Source organism: Bos taurus, chromosome X, assembly GCF_002263795.3.
Source record: "Bos taurus isolate L1 Dominette 01449 registration number 42190680 breed Hereford chromosome X, ARS-UCD2.0, whole genome shotgun sequence".
Lineage (NCBI taxonomy): Eukaryota > Metazoa > Chordata > Mammalia > Artiodactyla > Bovidae > Bos > Bos taurus.
Window position 1 is genome coordinate 133,720,885 of NC_037357.1, and position 19,616 is coordinate 133,740,500.

A 19,616-nucleotide genomic window follows, 5' to 3' on the forward strand; every position below is an offset into this window, starting at 1 on the left:
AAGGCAGATTTCCGCCCGCCCCAAAACCTGCTGCACGTGACGTGCTTGAAAGAACTACAATACAGACGTGAGGTTTTTGATATTACTCTGCTTTGCCTCATCTCATGCTTCAGCCAGAATACACAGCATTTAACTTGTTGAAGATGAATATCTTGGGGAATAATGGCACTGCATGGCATTACTGTGATGCAATTATACAAATATTACTCCAAAGCTCACCTGACCACAGAGAAATTCTGGGTTAATAAAACACTGTGGTTTACCTATTTAAGTCAAGGCTCAAGTTTGCTGAACATTTTATGACAGCAGAAATTCACTGAAAGTGAAGTGAAAGTCACTCATTCATGTCCAACTCTTTGCAACTCCGAGGACTATACAGTCCATGGAATTCTCCAGGCCAGAATACTGGTGTGGGTAGCCTTTCCCTTCTCCAGGGGAATCTTCCCAACCCCAGGGATCGAACCCAGTTCTCCCGCATTGCGGGTGGATTCTTTACCAGCTGAGCCACCAGGGAAGCCCAAGAATACTTGAGTGGGTAGCCTATCCCTTCTCCAGTGGATCTTCCCAACCCAGGGATCGAACCAGGGTCTCCTGGATTGCAGGCAGTTTCTGTAACAGCTGAGCCCCCAGGGAAGCTCAGAAACTCACTGAGCAACCCCCAGATGTTTACCTCAACATCTAAGACAAAGCCCCTGTTGCTACTGCTTTGGGAAGAAAGGTGTTTAAAAACTTTACTTATTTATGTATTTTTGGCCGTGCTGGGTCTTCACTGCCTCGAGAGCTTTTTGCTACTTGTGGCGTAAAGGCTTTTCATTGCGGTGGCTTCTCTGGCTGTGGGACACAGGCTCTAGGGCTCATGGGCTTCAGTACTTGCAGCACCTGGGGGCGGCAGCTGTGGCTCCCGGGCTCCAGAGCACAGGCTTCACAGTTGTGATGCACGGGCTTAGTTGCTCCTTGGCACGAGCATTCTTCCAGGACCAGGAATTGAACCTGTGTCTCCTGTACTGGCAGGTGGACTCTTTACCATGGAGCCACCAGGGAAGCCCAGAAAGGCTTTTTTTTGTTTGTTTGTTTTTTGAGAAGTCATAGCAACACACAAATTTCATTTCAATTTGATACAGATACTTCCTGTGGCATTTCTTCTGTGTGTGTGCATTACTCCACTGTAGGTGGTGTGTGTATAGGTCTGTACGTGTGTGCACTCCTTCAGTGAAGATAGTATGCATACTTGTGTGTATCCAGTTCAGTTCAGTTGCTCAGTCACATTCGACTCTTTGTGACCCCATGAATTGCAGCACGCCAGGTCCCCCTGTTCATCACCAACTCCCAGAGTCCACCCAAACCCATGTCCATTGAGTCGGTGATGCCATCCAACCATCTCATCCTCTGTCGTCCCCTTCCCCTCCCGCCTTCAATCTTTCCCAGCATCAGGGTCTTTTCCAAGCAGTCAGTTCTTCGCATCAGGTGGCCGAAGGATTGAAGCTTCTCACACTCGTCTTTGAGCTGGCGTAGAGTGAATCTGGGAAAAATTACTTGCAGCTGGTTCTCGCTGCCTTCTCTTCTATTTCTGAGCCTGGGGGTGGGAGTGGGTCACCGAGGGACACAAGAGCTGGGTAATGTATTACAGAAATGTGGCCTTCTTCGTGCTTGATGATGATGATAGCAGTGTCATTTAGTGCAGAGTGCGAGCTGTGCTAGAAATATTAAAGCTTCTGAGGCAGCCAAGACGTTCCCCTCACTTGCGTGTTAATCAGGCTCAGAAGAGCCGGAGGACCTCTCACTAAGTTGGTGAAATATCACGAAGAATAATTACAGTGTGTAAAAATAGCCGGAGAACAGAACAGCAGGTCAAAAGAGTTAACATGTGTTGTGCAATCCAGGAAGCCTGTGCAAACTTCCTTTTCTTTCCAAAGATCCTCCGTGGCGTCTTTCCCTGGGTTTCCGCCGTATCTGTGAGGGGAGCTTGCGAGATGGTGCAGTCAGTGACGACCCCAGGGACTCACAAAGCAGCATCTGTCTCGCTCTGGCAACGTGTCACTGCAAGTTGGCCCGAGGCCCCTGCTGCTGAAGCCACGTGGGGACCAAGGTGGGTGGAGATGAGGAGGGTGGAGGAAAATGACAACCTTGCCATCAAGTCTCCCCCTGACATGTTACGTTTCTCATCTTCGTGGGGGAGACATGTCACGTGGCCAGACCCAAGTTCAGCTGGGTGGGGTGTTTAATCCTTCCCCACGGCAAAGAGATGGGGAGACAATGGAAACAGTGACAGACTTTATTTTCCTGGGCTCCAAAATCACTGCAGATGGTGACTGCAGCCATGAAATGAAAAGACACTTGCTCCTTGGAAGAAAAACTATGACCAACCGAGACGGCATATTCAAAAGCAGAGACATGATTGCCGACAAAGGTCCGTCTAGTCAAAGCTGTGTTTTTTTGAGTAGTCATGTATGGATGTGAGAGTTGGACTATAAAGAAAGGTGAGCGCCAAAGAATTGGTGGTTTTAAACTGTGGTGTAGGAGGAGACTCTGGAGAGTCTCTTGGACTGCAAGGACATCCAACCAGTCCATCCTAAAGGAGATCAGTCCTGAATATTCATTGGAAGGACTGATGCTGAAGCTGAAACTCCAATCCTTTGCCCACCTGCTGCAAAGAGATGAGTCATTAGAAAAGACCCTGATGCTGGGAAAGATTGAAGGTGGGAGGAGATGGGGACAACAGAGGATGAGATGGTTGCATGCCATTACTGACTCAATGGACTTGAGTTTGAGCAAGCTCCGGGACACGGTGATGGACAGGGAAGCCTGGTGTGCTGCAGTCCATGGGGTCACAAAGACTCCAGACACGACTGAGTGACTGAGCAAGGTCCTGGAGTAGTGGTGAGCACGACTGCACATACCACACTAGTCATCAGGATCTAATACACTCAGCTGCTCAAAATACATGATTTCGTCATGCTAATGGCAGGCCTGTTCAGCCCAGGCTAGTAATCAATACCCCGTATTTAAGGCCTGCTAAGAGATCAAACATAAAATGCTCTAAATCACGACATCGCCCTTCCCTTTGCTCAGTTTCTCCCTTTGAGCGATCAAACAGCTTGGAATCCTTTGACTATATCTTAAAGTTTGGGCTTCCCTGGTGGCTCAGATGGTAAAGAATCTGCCTGCAATGCAGGAGACCCGAGTTCAATCCCTAGGTTGGGGAAGATCCCCTGGAAAAGGAAATGGCACCCCACTCTAGGATTCTCACCTGGGAAATCCCATGGACAGAAGAGCCTGGTGGGCTATAGTCCGTGGTGTCGCAAAGAGTCGGGCATGACTGAGTGACTAAGCATGACTTGCACGCATCTTAGTGTCTGAGTTGTAAATATATAACACTTAATTTCTTGTAAGTTTTAATTTTTTTTTAAATGAAGGGGAATACTCTGCAAATATAGAAGTAATAGATTTTCGTTGCTAAAAGTTTAGGACCTAAGCACTAAAAGGAATAAACTGTGTTACCCTTCCACCTTCCTGAGGTTGAGAATTGCAGTGTCAGGGGAGACACACACACACACACACACACACACACACACGCGCGCACACACACACACACACACATGCCACTGAATTAAAACAAACGAAACAGCCCATTTTAAAGGAATTTGTACTCCTCCGATTATGACAAAGATGGGACGCTTTTGCACTGGATATTGCAAATTGTATGTGTTTATTTTCCTATATTTCCCTGTTCTTCTCTGTGTAGGGCTGTGTAGAAGTGAACACAGGATGTTCACATCTGTGAAGGCAACAGAAACGTCATTCCAAATTGCAATGGAGACAGAGAGCATCCGGTCGGGTAAGTAAGTCAGGACAGAGGTGCGCAGCTGGTCTCTGCAGCAGCTGGAATCGAGGATTTGAAGCCACCGGTTGTCACAGACATGGCTCATCCATCACCTCTGCTTCCCTTCTTAGATAGCCGTCTGCTCTCGCACCCGAGCCGCTGGCCCTGCTCAGCAGTGGACACGGAGGCCAGCGTGTCCCACGCTTAGGTTGTTAGCTATGCTTCCAGGGAGGATTCCATCCAACCCAGGGGGCCTGACTTGGTGCTTAAGGGCATTTTCGGGAGCAACCAGTGGTGGGTGCCTTGAGCTGCGTGCGTGCTCAGTCATGTCTGACTGTTTGCGACCCCGTGGACTCTAGCCCGCCTGGCTCCACTGTCCGTGGGATTCTCCAGGCAAGAGCACTGGAGTGGGTTGCTATTCCTTCCTCCAGGGGATCTTCCCAACCCAGGGATCAAACTCGGGTCTTCTGCATGGCAGGCAGATTCTTTACTGTCTTAGCCAGCAGGGGTCAGGGCCTTGTGTTTACTCTTAATAGATGCTGCCAAGTGCCCTTCAGAATAGACCCCACCCCACCCCTCCTAATTGATCAGGGCTCAAGGACACTTCCTTCACGTATCTTCATTAAGTGGATATAACTGACTGTTTCACTAATTTTTTTTTCCCCCCAAACTGAAACCAGTATTTCATTATATTTTTAATTTCTCTATTCACTAGTTAGGTTGAATATCTCCTCTCTTTCCCAGCTCTGTTTCCTGCTCTGTATAGTGGCAATTTGTCTCTGCTCCTTTTTCAGTCTGTTCTGTTGAACTGTCAGCTGGCTTTCCCGCAGATTTGGGACAGCTGACTTTCCTGTAGATTTGGGATAGTTCTTTAGATACGGAGTACATTAATCCCTTTGGGTTTTTTTTTTTTTTTTTGGTATGTTTTCCCTTATTGTTCTTGTAATTTTAAAGATATTTTAAATTGTGGAAGGATTGATGGTTTTTCCAGTTGTCATGTATGGCTGTGAGAGCTGGACCATAAAGAAGGCTGAGCACCAAAGAATTGATGCTTTCAAATGGTGGTGCTGGAGAAGACTCTTGAGAGTCCCTTGGGCTGCAAGGAGGTCCAACCAGTCCATCCTAAAGGAAATCAACCCTGAATATTCATTGGAAGGACTGCTGCTGAAGCTGAAACTCCAATCCTTTGGCCACCTGATGTAAAGAGCTGACCCTGATGCTGGGAAAGATTGAGGGCAGGAGGAGAAGGGGACGACAGGGGAGGAGATGGTTGAATGGCATTACTGACTCAATGGACATGAGTTGGAGCAAACTGTGGGAGACAGTGAAGGACAGGGAAGCCTGGTGTGCTACAGTTCATGGGGTCACAAAGAGACATGACTGAGCAACTGAACCACAGCAACAAAATATGCTAACATCTATAGATCTCTCCTGTGTGGTTTCTTCTGTTGCTTTTACTCAGAGCAGCTCTTCGCATAGACTTGTATGCCTGCATTGTCAGTAACTAGCATTTTCATCTATCAAGCTAAGTTCTAACTCTGGAGGTCTCTGGTGTCAAGATCAGGGTTTGGCAAGCTTCCTCCGAAAAGGGCCCGATTGTAAATATTTTAAGTTTTGAGGGCCATAGGGCTCTGTGGCAACGATTTAAATCTGCTGTGTTGTAGATTTAACCAGGATGCAACCATAGACAATACCTAAATGAACGGGCATGTCTGGTTTCCAATTAAACATTATCATTATTTTACAGAAAGAGGCACCAGAGTGTAGTTGGGCAACCCTTGGACTAGACGGAGGCAATAGGAAAATCTCCTATTCAGATGGACTACTGAGGCACACTGGTGTCGCGTTTACTTGGCGAGAAACAGTGAACGCAGAGGGGAGCTGTCATTACAAAAGTTAAACAGACCATACTCGATTAACGGCTTGCTTCAGAACAGTGTTTTACAAAGTGGACTTGACAAATAACATGGTTACGTGACTGTGTGTGGGCTTCTCAGCTGGTGGTAATCGTAAAGAACCTGCCTGCTACTGCAGGAGATGTAAAGAGACGTGGGTTCGATCCCTGGGTCTGGAAGATCCCCTGGAGAAGGAAATGGCAACTCACTCCAGTATTCTTGCCTGGAGAATCCCATGGACAGAGGAGCCTGGCAAGCTACAGTCCACAGACTGGGTTGCAGAGAGTCAGACACGACCGAAGCAACTTAGCAGGCACACAAGTGACTGTGTGAGCCCTTTTTCCTTCTAGGCATTTGGGTCTGAGATTGTTCCATTTGTCAAAACACAAATCAATGACTGCAGTCCAAGGGGCCTGGTACATTTCTCAGGCTGGCTGGCTGAGAGTCTTTTTTTTTTGCCAAGAAAAAGAAACACGGATATGGTATATTCTGCTGACCTGGGAAAACTGGTAACTTCAGGTGAAGGGGGGATTAGGGGTCGTTTTAGGAAATGAACATCTCTGTGACAATTAATGGAAAGGCATTCACGGAATTCATGAAATGTCCCTGCAAATGCACCCTCTCTGAAAAACTCGGATTGGCTCACTGGGAGTGGTTACAAGTAGACTAGACAGCAGGCTGCACTTCTCCTGCCAGCATCATGTCAGACTCAGGTCCCTTGTAAAGGCTTCTTGGTTGGTCAAGGGAGCCCTGAAGAGTCAATGGTGGTGAGCTTTGGGAATCTCCAGGTGAAGTGTCACCTGGAATATTGCGAACACATTCAGCCACAGCTCCTGGTCCCTGTTGTCTATAGGAGGGGTGTATGTGTTCAGTCGTTCAGTCGTGTCCGGCTCTTTGCAACCCCATGGGCTGTAGCCCTCTAGGCTCCTCTGTCCATGGGATTCTCCAGGCAAGAATCCTGGAGTGGGTTGCCATTTCCGCCTGCAGCGGATCTTCCCGACCCAGGGATTGAACCCGAGTCTCCTACATTGGGAGGCAGACTCTTTACCTTCTGAGCCACCAGTGAAGCCCCACAGGAGGGTACCATGCAGTCTGCGGGATGAATGAATATATTCCCGGTCCCATGTCTGTCCTTTGTCTGAATCAAACTGTCCGGGGAGTGGTTGCTGGGAACCTGCAGACACAAGAACCCCTTGTGACCCTTCTGAGGTGTCCTTGCCATCTGAGAGGCCCTCAGACAGGGTCTCATGTCCCACACTGAGTCTAATCAACTGTAGGAGCTAGTCCTCAGACTTATCCATTTTATGTCCAGGGCAAAGATTGTTGGGGATATTTATGCCTCATTCTACAAAATGACTCAGTGGAAAAAGTGACCGTGTGTTTTCAACTTAACTCCATCTTCCTTGCTCGGTTGCTACAACCGTATCGAAATTCTGTGTCTAAAATGTTCTGGCGGTTACTAAGACCAGGACTGTGACTAAAATTACCTCTGATGGTCCATTTTCTCTTTATGTTACTCCTCATCTCTCTTGGTCATATTAACCTCGTTACTTTCAGAAAAAAAAAACACACAACAAAAGAAACACAAAACAAGCAACAATAAACAATTTTTTTAATTGGCTTTTTTTTTTTTTTTAAGAACGAAAATTCTGTGCCACTATCCGTGATAACACCAGGCTTAGGAGAGGGGAAAATGAATTAGGCGTGACAATTTTTTTTTTCTCTTACATGACTCTTTTGACCATATTTTCTTAGTAGTATTGGTTCAAAGGGAAATCATAGTGCTTGCATGTTGAACAGCACCTCGCGTAAATTAAATTGGCCTGGAGTTGTTAAAAGTATTTAGAGACTCTGTTATAACACAACACGCTTTCTTAAATATTTGTCTTTTCATCTGTCTTCCTAATTGGGCTCTCAGCTGCTGGAAGGCCGCTCACATCTTATTTGCCCCCCGCCTGGGATGCAATCTGTACCTTCACATAGTATCCTCTGAAGGCCTGATGCTGGTGGGGAGGAATGAACATCTTCATGGAAAATTCCAGCTCATCTGCACATCAGCTACCTTTGATTGAAAAGCACGTCTCTCCCACTCAGAGAGGAGCGCTGTTGTCTATTCTACATCTTAAAAAAAAAAAATTCAGAGGCTGAAGTTTGACTGTAGGACTTTCAGACAACCCTCATTTCCACAGTGCAGTAACACCCCCATGTCACTCTGCCTACCTCACACTTGGGTGTTTGAATGCCAGCTGATGAGAGTTCATTTTAAACTCTCCTGCTTTAAAAACATTTTTTTTTCTTTTTTCTTGAAAGAGTTCCCTTTCTGGATCCCAACAGTTTGATTTCTCTTTCAATTCCGGTGGGCTGACAGCCTCAGAGATGTTTTGCTTGCGCCATTACTTAGGGAAGGGGATGAAACGATCAGATCTTATTCACCAGTTTCTGTCTGATAAAGATGGCTTTGCCATAAAAGAAGCAAACGATAAAAAGCTAGAAGTACAAGACACTGGGTCTTAAAGTCATCCCGCTAAATAAAATGAGAAGAGCTCAGTTCTGGACTGCTGACTCGGGGCACAGCCAGCTGCACGACTTTGTCGAGGACAGAGGTAAGGAGCAGACGTCCTGGTGAATTTTTCAAGTGAGTGTGTAAGATAATCTTCAAAAGTCAAGTTTAAAATTCCCTGCTTAACTTTTTGTAACCCTTCTGGTTGTACAAATACCATTAGCAAGTCCTTCTTCCAACAATACAAATACCTCTCTTCTCCTGATAAAATCTCGTTTTAAGTAAGTTGAAGGGACTACAGGCTTTTTTTCCCCCCTGCCCAGAGTACTTTTTTTTTTTTTTTTTCCTGCTTTACCTTTTCCTTGTTTGCTTATCAAGGGGCAGGTTGCATGCGGTAAAATTCTTTCTTTCTTAAGTGTGCAGTCCAGAAATCTTCAAAGTATATACAGGCTGTGGGTCCAAACTGGCCTGCAGATTGTTTTGTAAATAAAGCTTTATTGGAACACGGCCACTCCTACTCATTACGTATTGTCAATGGCTGCTTTCGTGCAGCGATGGCAGACCTGAGTAGTTGCTACAGTCTCGGTCTGCAAAGGCAAATACATTTTCTCTCCTGAACTTTACATAAAATCTACAATCTTGGCTGAAAAAAAAAGTGACTCACTCAGTCTTGTCCAGTTCTTTGCAATCTCATGGACAATCTTGGCTACAGTTCTACAAATTTTGACCAATTAACAGTCATGTAACCACCACGATTAAGAGTTTAACATTTTTCATTGCTCTTAAAAATTAAGGAAATTAAACTATTTCAAGATAATGCTGTGAGAGTGCTGCACTCAATATGCTAGTAAATTTGGAAAACTCAGCAGTGGCCACAGGACTGGAAAAGGTAAGTTTTCATTCCAGTCCCAAAGAAAGGCAATGCCAAAGAATGCTCAAACTACCGCACAATCGCACTCATCTCACATGCTAGTAAAGCAATGCTCAAAATTCTCCAAGCCAGGCTTCAACAGTCCGTGAACTATGAACTTCCAGATGTTCAAGCTGAATTTAGAAAAGGCAGAGGAACCAGAGATCAAATTGCCAACATCCGTTGGATCATAGAAAAGCAAGAGAGTTCCAGAAAAACATCTCCTTCTGCTTTATTGACTATGCCACAGCCTTTGACTGTGTGGATCACAACAAACTGTGGAACATTCTTAAAGAGATGGGAATACCAGACCACCTGACCTGCCTCCTAAGAAATCTGTATGTATGCTTATCAAGAAGCAACAGTTAGAACTGGACATGGAACAACAGACTGGTTCCAAATTGGGAAAGGAGTATGTCAAGGCTGTATATTGTCACCCTGCTTATTTAATTTCTATGCAGAGTACATCATGAGAAACGCTGGGCTGGAAGAAGCACAAGCAGGAATCATGGTTGCCGGGAGAAATATCAATAACCTCAGATATGCAGATGACACCACCCTTATGGCAGAAAGGGAAGAAGAAAGTGAAAGAGGAGAGTGAAAAAACTGGCTTAAAACTCAACGTTTAAAAAACTAAGATCATGGCACCTGGTCCCATCACTTCGGCAAATAGATGGAGGAACAATGGAAACAGTGAGAGATTTTATTTTCCTGGGCTCCAAAATCATTGCATATGGTGATTGCAGCCATGAAATTAAAAGATGCTTGCTCCTTGGAAGGAAAGCATGACCAATCTAGACAGCATATTAAAAAGCAGAGACATTACTTTGCCAACAAAAGTCCATCTAGTCAAGGCTATGGTGTTTCCAGTAGTCATGTATGGATGTGAGAGTTGGACTATAAAGAAAGCTGAGTGCTGAAGAATTGATGCTTTTGAACTGTGGTGTTGGAGAAGACTCTTGAGAGTCCCTTGGACTGCAAGGAGATCCAACCAGTTCATCCTAAAGGAAATCAGTCCTGAATATTCATTGGAAGAACAGATGCTGAAGCTAAAAGTCCAATACTCTGGCATCCCGATGGGAAGAACTGACTCATTTGAAAAGACCCTGATGCTGGGAAAGATTGAAGGTGGGAGGAGAAGGGGATGACAGAGGATGAGATGGTTGGATGGCATCACTGATGTGATGGACGTGAGTTTGAGCAAGCTCCACGAGTTGATGATGGACAGGGAAGCCTGGGGTGCTGCAGTCTGTGGGGTCACAAAGAGTTGGACACGACTGAACTGACAATTTTCAGTAAGAAGTGATTTTAGAGAAGTAAAATTTTATTGTATATTTAAAACTGCCCTTTAGAGCTTAGACATTTTAAATCCATATGCACACACTATATCCTGGATATTTGTGGTTTGTCTTTCCAGCAGGGATTCCCCATTTCTCTCCCTGACAAAACCCTGATTTCCTGTTGAGGAATTTAGCGCTCCAGTGTTTTCTCGGCTGACGTGTGGGTGGGCTGGATCCTGGCCGAAGCTTCTTCTGCGCTTGCTGGTCTCAGTGATCCAGGGATGGTTGTATGACAGAGTCAATGTGATGCAAGGGCTCTGGGCAATGCTTCGCTATTGTGTGATGAAAGCAGCCATGGACAACGTGTGAATGAATAGGACTGGCCATGTTCCAATAAAGCTTTATTTACACAACAAGCAGTGGGCCAGGCTGGACCCTCAAGCTGCATACAGTTGGAAGATTTCTGAACTACACATTAACAAGGGGTGCTGCCTGAAAAGAGACTTCGATCTTGGACTTGAATGAGGAAGTATCTTGAATGCCTGGCACCCACGGGAGCCCAAGACGGAGGTCTGGTGTGGAAGTGAGACTCAGGCTGGTTGGGCAGAGCTGAGAACTGCACAGAAAAACCAGCTCCTGGTCCTGTTGAGTTCGTGAGCCCAGATTCCAGCCTTGCCTCTCTCTAGACTTAACTGCTGGGTTTCCGAAGTGATGCTAGTGGGAAAGAACCCCTAAGAGACACAGGTTCGATCCCTGGCTCAGGAAGATCCCCTGGTGAAGGGCATGGCAACCCACTTTAGTATTCTTGCCTGGAGAATCCCAAGGAGAGAGGAGCTTGGTGGGTTACAGTCCCGAGGGTCTCGACGAGTCAGACACGACTGATGTGGCTTAGCACACACAGCACAGACTTATTCCTGGACTGCTCCAGTAAGCTCCCTTGATTGTGGAAGTTTGTTGGAGAAGGCATCTCTGTTCCTTGTAACTAAATAAGTCTAACTGATGCCTACTGTGTGACACTCATGGAATGATAAAAACACTCGATATACACACTTATGCTATAGGTGAGAGTTTTATAACAGAACTTAGCTTTCTGAAAACAGAACTTGCCTCATAATTTCTAATCTGTTAACGGAACTCTCATTCATTCTTTCCTACTATTCTTGCCTACTATTTATTGGAGAAGTGCAGCAAGGGAGGAGACTGCATGGTGGCCAAAATGGACACTCTTTATTTAGAGGAAGTGCATGGTCCAATGGGTTTATAGCTCCAAACTGCAAAGGCACACTAGTTCATAAGCCCTGAGTGGGAAGGTCCATCTAGTCAAAGCTGTGGTTTTTCCAGTAGTCACGTATGGATGTGAGAGTTGGACTATAAAGAAAGCTGAATGCTGAAGAATTGATGCTTTTGAATGGTGGTGTTGGAGAAGACTCTTGAGAGTACCTTGGACTGCAAGGGACTCCAACTACTCCATCCTAAAGGAAATGAGTCCTGAATATTCATTGGAAGGACTGATGCTGAAGCTGAAATTCCAATCCTTTGGCCACCTGATGCGAAGAGCTGACTCATTGGAAAAGACCCTGATGCTGGGAAAGCTTGAGGGCAGGAGGAGAAGGGGACAACAGAGGATGAGATGGTTGGGTGGCATCACTGACTCAATGGACATGAGTTTGAGCAAGCTCCAGGAGATGGTGATGGACAGGGAAGCCTGGTGTGCTGCAGTCCATGGGGTCGCAAAGAGTCGGACACGACTGAGCGACTGAATGGAACTGAACTGAGTTCTATGGAGAAGAATGAAAGTGGGGAAGGCAAGATTTCACAGAGGTGGCAGAAGAGAAAAGGAAAGATGTCATAGAGGTGACAGAGAAGGTCTTGTTGAGAAGGCAACCCTGGAGTGGAGGTCTGACCTGTAGAGTCCCAGGGCCTTTTCACTGTAAATGTGGCAAGACACGCTGATGACCATGTCTCCAGCTTTGCCAGGCAGAGGCTACTGCACTCAGGCTTTCTCTAGTTTTGGCTAGTGGGGGCTACTTTTCACTGGGGCGTGCAGGCTTCTCATCGTGGTGGCTTCTTTGACTGCAGGCCACGGGCTCTGGAGCACACAGGCTTCAGTATTTGTAGCTCAAGGAGCCAGTTGCTTCACAGCATGTGGGATCATCCCTGACCAGGGCTTGAACCTGTGTCCCCCGCGTCGGCAGGCGGGTTCCCAACCACTAGACCACCAGGCAAGTCCACTACCTGACTACTTTTTTACAACTTAATAATGTTGCATTGAAAGGATATGACACCTTTTGTTCAGCTGATGGACATTTGGACATTTTAGCCACCAGGAACAGTCATTCGTGAGTTTTTGTATGGACTTGCTCATTCAGTTTTCTTGGGTAAATACAAGAAGTGGAACTGCTGAGCTGAAAAGAGGTCTGCAACTGAGTGAGACTGGGCCTTTGTTTAAAAGGAAGTACCTGGTCCAAATACATTTTCTCTTTATAGCAAGAACAGTGAAAAGGAAAGTGAAGTCACTCAGTCATGTCCAACTGTGACCCATGGACTGTAGCCCCCCAGGCTCCTCCATCCATGGGATTTTCCAGGCAAGAATACTGGAGTGGGGTGCCATTTCCTTCTCCAGGAGATCTTCCTGACCCAGGGATTAAGTCTGGGTGTCCTGCATTGTAGGCAGACGCTTTACCATCTGAGCCACCAGGAAAGTCATGGCTTCACATTATGTTGAGGGCTGCAGCTTGCATCATTTTGTAAAGGACAGAGACATAAATGATAAATAACAGTATATAAAATATTACAATCCAGCACCTCAAAAAATATTGTTTATGGAGTTTGGAGAACCAAGTATTGATGGCAGTTTTGTTTTGAAAAGAATGCTATGACTAATGTGGTTTTTCTTCCTCATGTTTATATTAAAAGAAAAGCAAAAAAAACTATTTTAATTAAGAAAAAAAGGTCCAGAGAGAGAGAGATGGAAGAAGGGAGTGTCTGTGTGACTAAGTTTTTGCTTTTAGTTCTCTCCTTAGAACAGAAATGATGAATATGTCTCTTTCTGGGAAATTCTTTCATCCAAGAGTAAAGAATTTTGTAGCTGCTACCCAGTGAAGCATCACAGGTCATCCTGACACAGAGACCTCCGCAGGGAGTGGGAGCTGGGCTGGTTCTTGTCTGTCTCGGACTTGACTTTCCTTACAGAGTCCTCATGGCTCTGAGGAGGTCTGAGAAGAGTCGTTTTGGGGAATACACACGCTCGACATCCTGCTCTGTTTTCCCTCTGGACGTGTGTAAAAATGTCAGACTGCACCCCATCCAACGGCACCCAGCTTCCCCACGGAGCTGTCCTCAGCATGCGGAGATTAATCATTGGCAACTGTTTATTTAGACGCAGAGGTCAAGTGCTAAGGAAATCCTCAATCCCCTGACGTTTTTTCTCGATTCTGCAAGCCACAGATTCTTTGCCCCTCTTTTCTGCAGAACTGATGAAACCAAACCAACAGAAGAACATGGTGAGAGACCAACCCTGGTCTGTGGCAGTTATTTGGCAAGAGGGAAAAGAAGTGAAGAACAGGCCTTGAAGGAAAGAGGTCTTCACGGATGCCACTGAAGTGGCAGACTCTGTCAGTGAAAATCCTCCCTACTCTGTTCTTAGGTCACAGTGCTGTGTGCAGTCACTAAGCTGTGTCTGACTCTTGACGACCCCATGGACTGCAGCACACCAGGCTTCTCTGGCCTCTGCTGTCTCCTGGAGTTTGTTCAAACTATGTCCATTGAGTCAGCGATGCCATCTAACCATCTCATCCTCTGTTGCCCCCTTCTTCCTCTTGCCTTCCATCTTTGCCAGCATCAAGGTCTTTTCCAAAGAGCTGGCTCTTTGGATTAAGTGGCCAGAGCAGTGGACCTTTAGCTTTAGCATGAGTCCTTCCAATGAATATTGAGGACTCATTTCCTTTAGGATGGACTGGCTGGATCTCCATGCTGTCCAAGAGACTCTCAAGAGTCTTCTCCAGCACCACAGTTCAAAAAGCATCCATTTTTTGGCCCTCACAGTGAGGTCTCGTAAATGACTGCTCTAATTTAGGAATCATCCACGAATTCATGTTTTTCTCATCCTCTGTCCTTGTAATTTATGAAAGAATAAACACGTGGATTAGTCAACTGTCATCTGGAAACGGGCAAGCAGGCGTTACCACGGATCTCCTAAATTGTGGATCTAGCGCTTTTCAACTGTTTTCATGCATATCACATGTGGTGGGGGGAAGGAGTCTTTTTATTTTCCCTCGATTATTTCTCATGCCTTTGCCCAGGACAGTTATGGGACTGCAGCAGAATGAAATCACCTCTCTTGTGTGGGGCTGTGGGGCTGTGGGACTGACTGCCACGAAGAGAATGTTACAGTACGGCCGCTGTGTAGCAACAGCTGCCTGGATGGAAAATTCCGGAGTCTTTTCTGTTGCAATGTTTTCCGTTTTTATACGTGCAAGGAAATGTGTGCTTAACTGAACTCAGCTGTTTGAAAAATTCACAGAAAATATGACATAATACCTGGTCTCTGCCATTTAAGCGATTTTAAGTAAGAGCAGGAGAGATGTGCTCAGTTCAAAGAGTTTATGAAATACATTCATTATTTTGTGACGCTTGTCCTCTCGTGAAAGTCGCTTAGTCATGTATGACTCTTTGCAACGCCATGGACTATACAGTCCATGGAATTCTCCAGGCCAGAATACTGGAGTGGGTAGCCTTTCCCTTCTCCAGGGCATCTTCCCAACCCAGGGATCAAACCCATGTCTCACGCATTGCAGGCAGATTCTTTACCAGCTGAGCCACCAGGGAAGCCCAAGAATATTGGAGTGGGTAGCCTATCCCCTTCTCCAGCGGATCTTCCCAACCCAAGAATCGAACCGGGGTCTCCTGCATTGCAGGCGGATTCTTTACCAGCTGAGCTATCAGGGAAGCCCCATCTTGCGACTAGTACTGTGCCAAAACTGAGTGAGATTTAAGCAGTAGAATGTTTACATTCTGATTGATACAATGAGACATGTGTATCTGAAAAAAATATATTGTTTTTTTTTTTTTTTAATGATGAGAAAATGCGAGATCACAGTAGGGTACATACTTTCATGGTTTATGAAAGTAACAAGTTTTGAGCCACACTTTGAGGATGGATAAGAGATTAAAAAAAAAACACTGGAGAATACATACAGAAAAGTATATATATGTATGTATCTTCAGGGTATATAACTTGCTGACTTTTTACAACTGATCTGATCGGCACAGATCTGATCAGCACACAGATCAAGAAAAGAATGTTTCTGGCACCCTGGGACTCCCCCCACCCCTGTCCCTTTCTGTGACTACCCATCTCCACTTCCTTGAACAGCACGAATGAACTGTGCTCACCTCTGTACTTACACTGAATGATGTGAAAGGCACCTGTTAGGAAAGTGATATTGTTTTGTGTCTGGAGGACTCACGATGTGAGACACAAATGCTGTTTGTTTGTTTTCATCACTGCGTAGTATTCTGTGGTATAATATAACCCCATTTTCCCACTTCACTGTCAATGGGATTTCTGCTATTTCCAGTTCTAGGGAACTTTGAAACAGTGTTGCTTAACTTATTAAAGCGCCTGTCTTTTTGGCGAAAATATGTACATGTTCTTGTTGGGTATGTATTTACCCAGAAGTAGGAAAGTAAATGTATGGATGTGAGAGTTGGACTGTGAAGAAAACTGAGCACTGAAGAATTGATGCTTTTGAACTGTGGTGTTGGACAAGACTCTTGAGAGTCCCTTGGACTGCAAGGAGATCCAACCAGTCTATTCTGAAGGAGATAGCCCTGGGTGTTCTTTGGAAGGAATGATGCTAAAGCTGAAACGCCAATACTTTGGCCACCTCATGCGAAGAGTTGACTCATTGGAAAAGACTCTGATGCTGGGAAGGATTGGGGGCAGGAGGAGAAGGGGACGACAGAGGATGAGATGGCTGGATGGCATCACTGACTGGATGGACGTGAGTCTGGGTGAACTCCGGGAGTTGGTGATAGACAGGGAGGCCTGGTGTGCTGCAATTCATGGGGTTGCAAAGAGTCAGACAGGACTGAGCGACTGAACTGAACTGAACTGAACTGAGGAAAGTAAAAGAAAGTGAAGTCGCTCAGTCATGTCTGACTTTTTGCGACCCTATGGAATGTAGCCTACCAGGCTCCTCTGTCCAGCACCCAGGAGTAGGAGTGGTCCATTTTAGTAGATATGAAAGTGAAAGAGTTAAGTCACTCAGTCATGTCTGACTCTTGGGACCCCATGATGGAGTGTAGGCCACCAGGCTCCTCTGTCCATGAGGATTCTCCAGGCAAGAATACTGGAGTGGGCTGCCATGCCCTCCTCCAGGGGATCTTCCCGACCCAGGGATTGAACCTGGACCTCCTGTATTGCAGGCAAATTCTTTACCAACTGAGCTAATCGGTAATCTTAATTTAATGTTATATTAAATTTAATATAATATTAAATAGAATACTATTAAAATTAATTGAATTAAAATTAATAATATTAAATAATTAAAGAATATTTAATGGTAAATCAGTGAATAAAACAAAAACTGAACTGAAACTTCAGTTTTGTCACCCTGGCCACTTAATGCTGGGGAGCAGCTGCTACATTAGCACAGAATGTCTGCTTCCCCGCTGAGAGTCCTAGTGGACAGTGGACGAGACGATAAAGTGCTGAAGGGAGGGGCGAGGACTGGATTAAACACACACGTGTGCTGTCTGTCGCATCCCGTCTTGGCGGTTACTATAAAAATGTTTGGTCTTTGATCAAAGCTGCAGCCCGGCTGTAGGAACATTATTTGTTCCTGGTTTTTAAGCATTTCAGTCATGTCTCAACGATGTTTCCTACATTTTGTTTCTTTCACACATTATTATTTTTGCTTTTTTTTTCTTTTTCCTGGCTGTGAAATAGAATCTGGGTGGTTAGGCCATTTCCCACAAAGTCAAAAAGCCATCGATCATGACTTAGTACTACATGTTGATTTATGGTTCGTGTGTGAACAAATAACTTGCCCAGAAAAACGCTGTCTGTAACCGAGGCCTCTTGGCCCCCTCTGCAGGGTAGGGTGAGGTCAGCGGCTGGCCTGGCCACTCCTGTCTGAGGGCTTGCTGCCCAAAACCTCCGGTCGGTCTGAGAACGGGAAGTGAAAGAACTCATGGAGGAACAAACAAGAAAAATCCTTTTTTTTTCTTCTCTTTTTTTCATTCATCCTTTAAAGAAAGATCTTTTTGATTAGGAAAATATTCTTAGATTTTTGCACGCCCTGGAGGTTTTTACATGTTGTTGAAAAGCAATAATATATTCTGCTCTTCAAGGCATTGTCTTTATCAGAATAAAACAAGCTTCTTCCAGTGAGCTCGAATCAATACCACCATAACTCCAACAGAATCCTCTCTTCCTTCTCAGAACTTACTCCCTTTTGGTTCAGCATAAAATGAAAACAAAATCCCAATGACATGCTAGTTGTATTGTGTGTGTTTGGTCGTTGATTCATCCAAGAATTTTTGAAGTGAAGTGAAAGTTGACTTTGCTCAGTTGTGTCTGACTCTTTGCAACCCCCATGGGCTGTACAGTCCATGGAATTCTCCAGGCCACCCTTTCCCTTCTCCAGGGGATCTTCCCAACCCAGGGATCAAACCCACGTCTCCGACATTGCAGGTGGATTCTTTACTGGCTGAGCCACCAGGGAAGCCCGAGAATGCTGGAGCGGGTAGCCAATCCCTTCTCCATGGGAACTTCCTGACCCAGGGATCGAACCGGGGTCTCCTGCATTGCAGGCACATTATTTCCTGAGTACTTATAACTGACCAAACACTGAATTTGGTGGCTTTATCTACATTTGGGAATGCAGTGGGCACTCAGACACGTCTATCCCCTATTCTCATGGCCCGTATAATACAGAAGGGGAAACCAGTATTTTAAGAATGTAAAAACTAAAGTGTGGCAGAAAAATGGGTCGTAGTTGGCAAAGACCAAACTGCCAGGGAAACAGAGGTCAGATGGGTGAAAACATTCTGATGTTGCATAAAAAGTGGTAGAAAAAGTAGTGCTGTGAAATAAAAGGGGCACAGGCTTTGGGGGTCAGGGGCACAGGCTTTGGGGGTCAAGGGCACAGGATTTGGGGGTCAGGGGCACAGGATTTGGGGGTCAAGGCATCCGAATTTCCTTCCTGGTGTATCAGTTACCTGATACTACTGTGGAACAAATAGCTCTCTAGGAGCTTAAAACAACAAATGTTCACCAACTCATCATTTCCAGGGGCAGGAATTTGGGGGCAACTAACCCTGGAGAAGGGAAAGGCTACCCACTCCAGGATTGTGGCCTGGAGGATCCCATGGACTATACAGTCCATGGGGTCACAAAGAGTTGGACACACGACTAAGCGCCTTTCACTTTCACTTCAGCTGTGGTTGGGACACAGGCTCGTTTATGAGACTGCAGTTGGGATGTCAGCACCAGCTGGAGGTATCCGGCGCCTTATTGAGGCTGGAGGATCAGCTCTGAGAACGGCTGCTTTGCATGGGTATTGGTAGGAGGCCTCTGTGCTCCGGCATCACTGAAAGCCTGAACCTCACCAAGTGGTCCTGCCTGGTGGACCACTCCAGCATCTTTATAACATGGAAGTCTACTTCCCCGGAGGGAGGTGTCCAAGACTGAAGCCTCACAGGACTGAGGCTTAAAAAGTCACAAAGCTTGGCTTCACCCTTAATCCACTGGTTAAGTCACACACTCAAGGGAAGGAGAACTGGACTCCAGTTCTGAAGGGAGCGGTATCACAGAATTTGTGGACATGTTTTAAATCCATGGGACCTACCCTGGCTCTATTTTTCTCTAGCTGTGAGACTGAGAGTTTTCTCGGGTGAGACATACGTTGAATGATACCCACCTCACAAGGCTGCTGGGAGGATTCAGTGAAATACCTTACGTGAAGAAACTTTGGCAAATTCCCATGAGTTATGCAAAGGTTGGTCATTTAGGAAAGAGCAGAGAGACATGGGGCTTATCCAGTGGCTCAAGTGGCAAAGAACCTGCCTGCCTTGCAGGAGACACAGGAGACGCAGGTTCAATCCCTGGGTCGGGAAGATGCCCTGGAGGAGGGCATGGCAACCCACCCAGTATTGTTGCCTGGAGAATCCCATGGCAGAGGAGCCTGGTGGTCTACAGTCCATC

The 19,616-nt window shown here is 45.8% G+C and overlaps 1 long non-coding RNA gene across 1 annotated transcript in view; it reads left to right on the top strand.

Annotated features, from left to right (window-relative positions):
- The first annotated feature begins 1,540 nt into the window (after positions 1-1,540).
- Positions 1,541-19,616, top strand: part of LOC132344370 (uncharacterized) — a 54,305-nt gene continuing 36,229 nt past the window's right edge. The window contains exons 1-2 of the long non-coding RNA XR_009493620.1: positions 1,541-2,086; positions 3,743-3,835. This is a non-coding gene — a long non-coding RNA (uncharacterized lncRNA). The remainder of the gene's footprint in view (positions 2,087-3,742; positions 3,836-19,616) is intronic.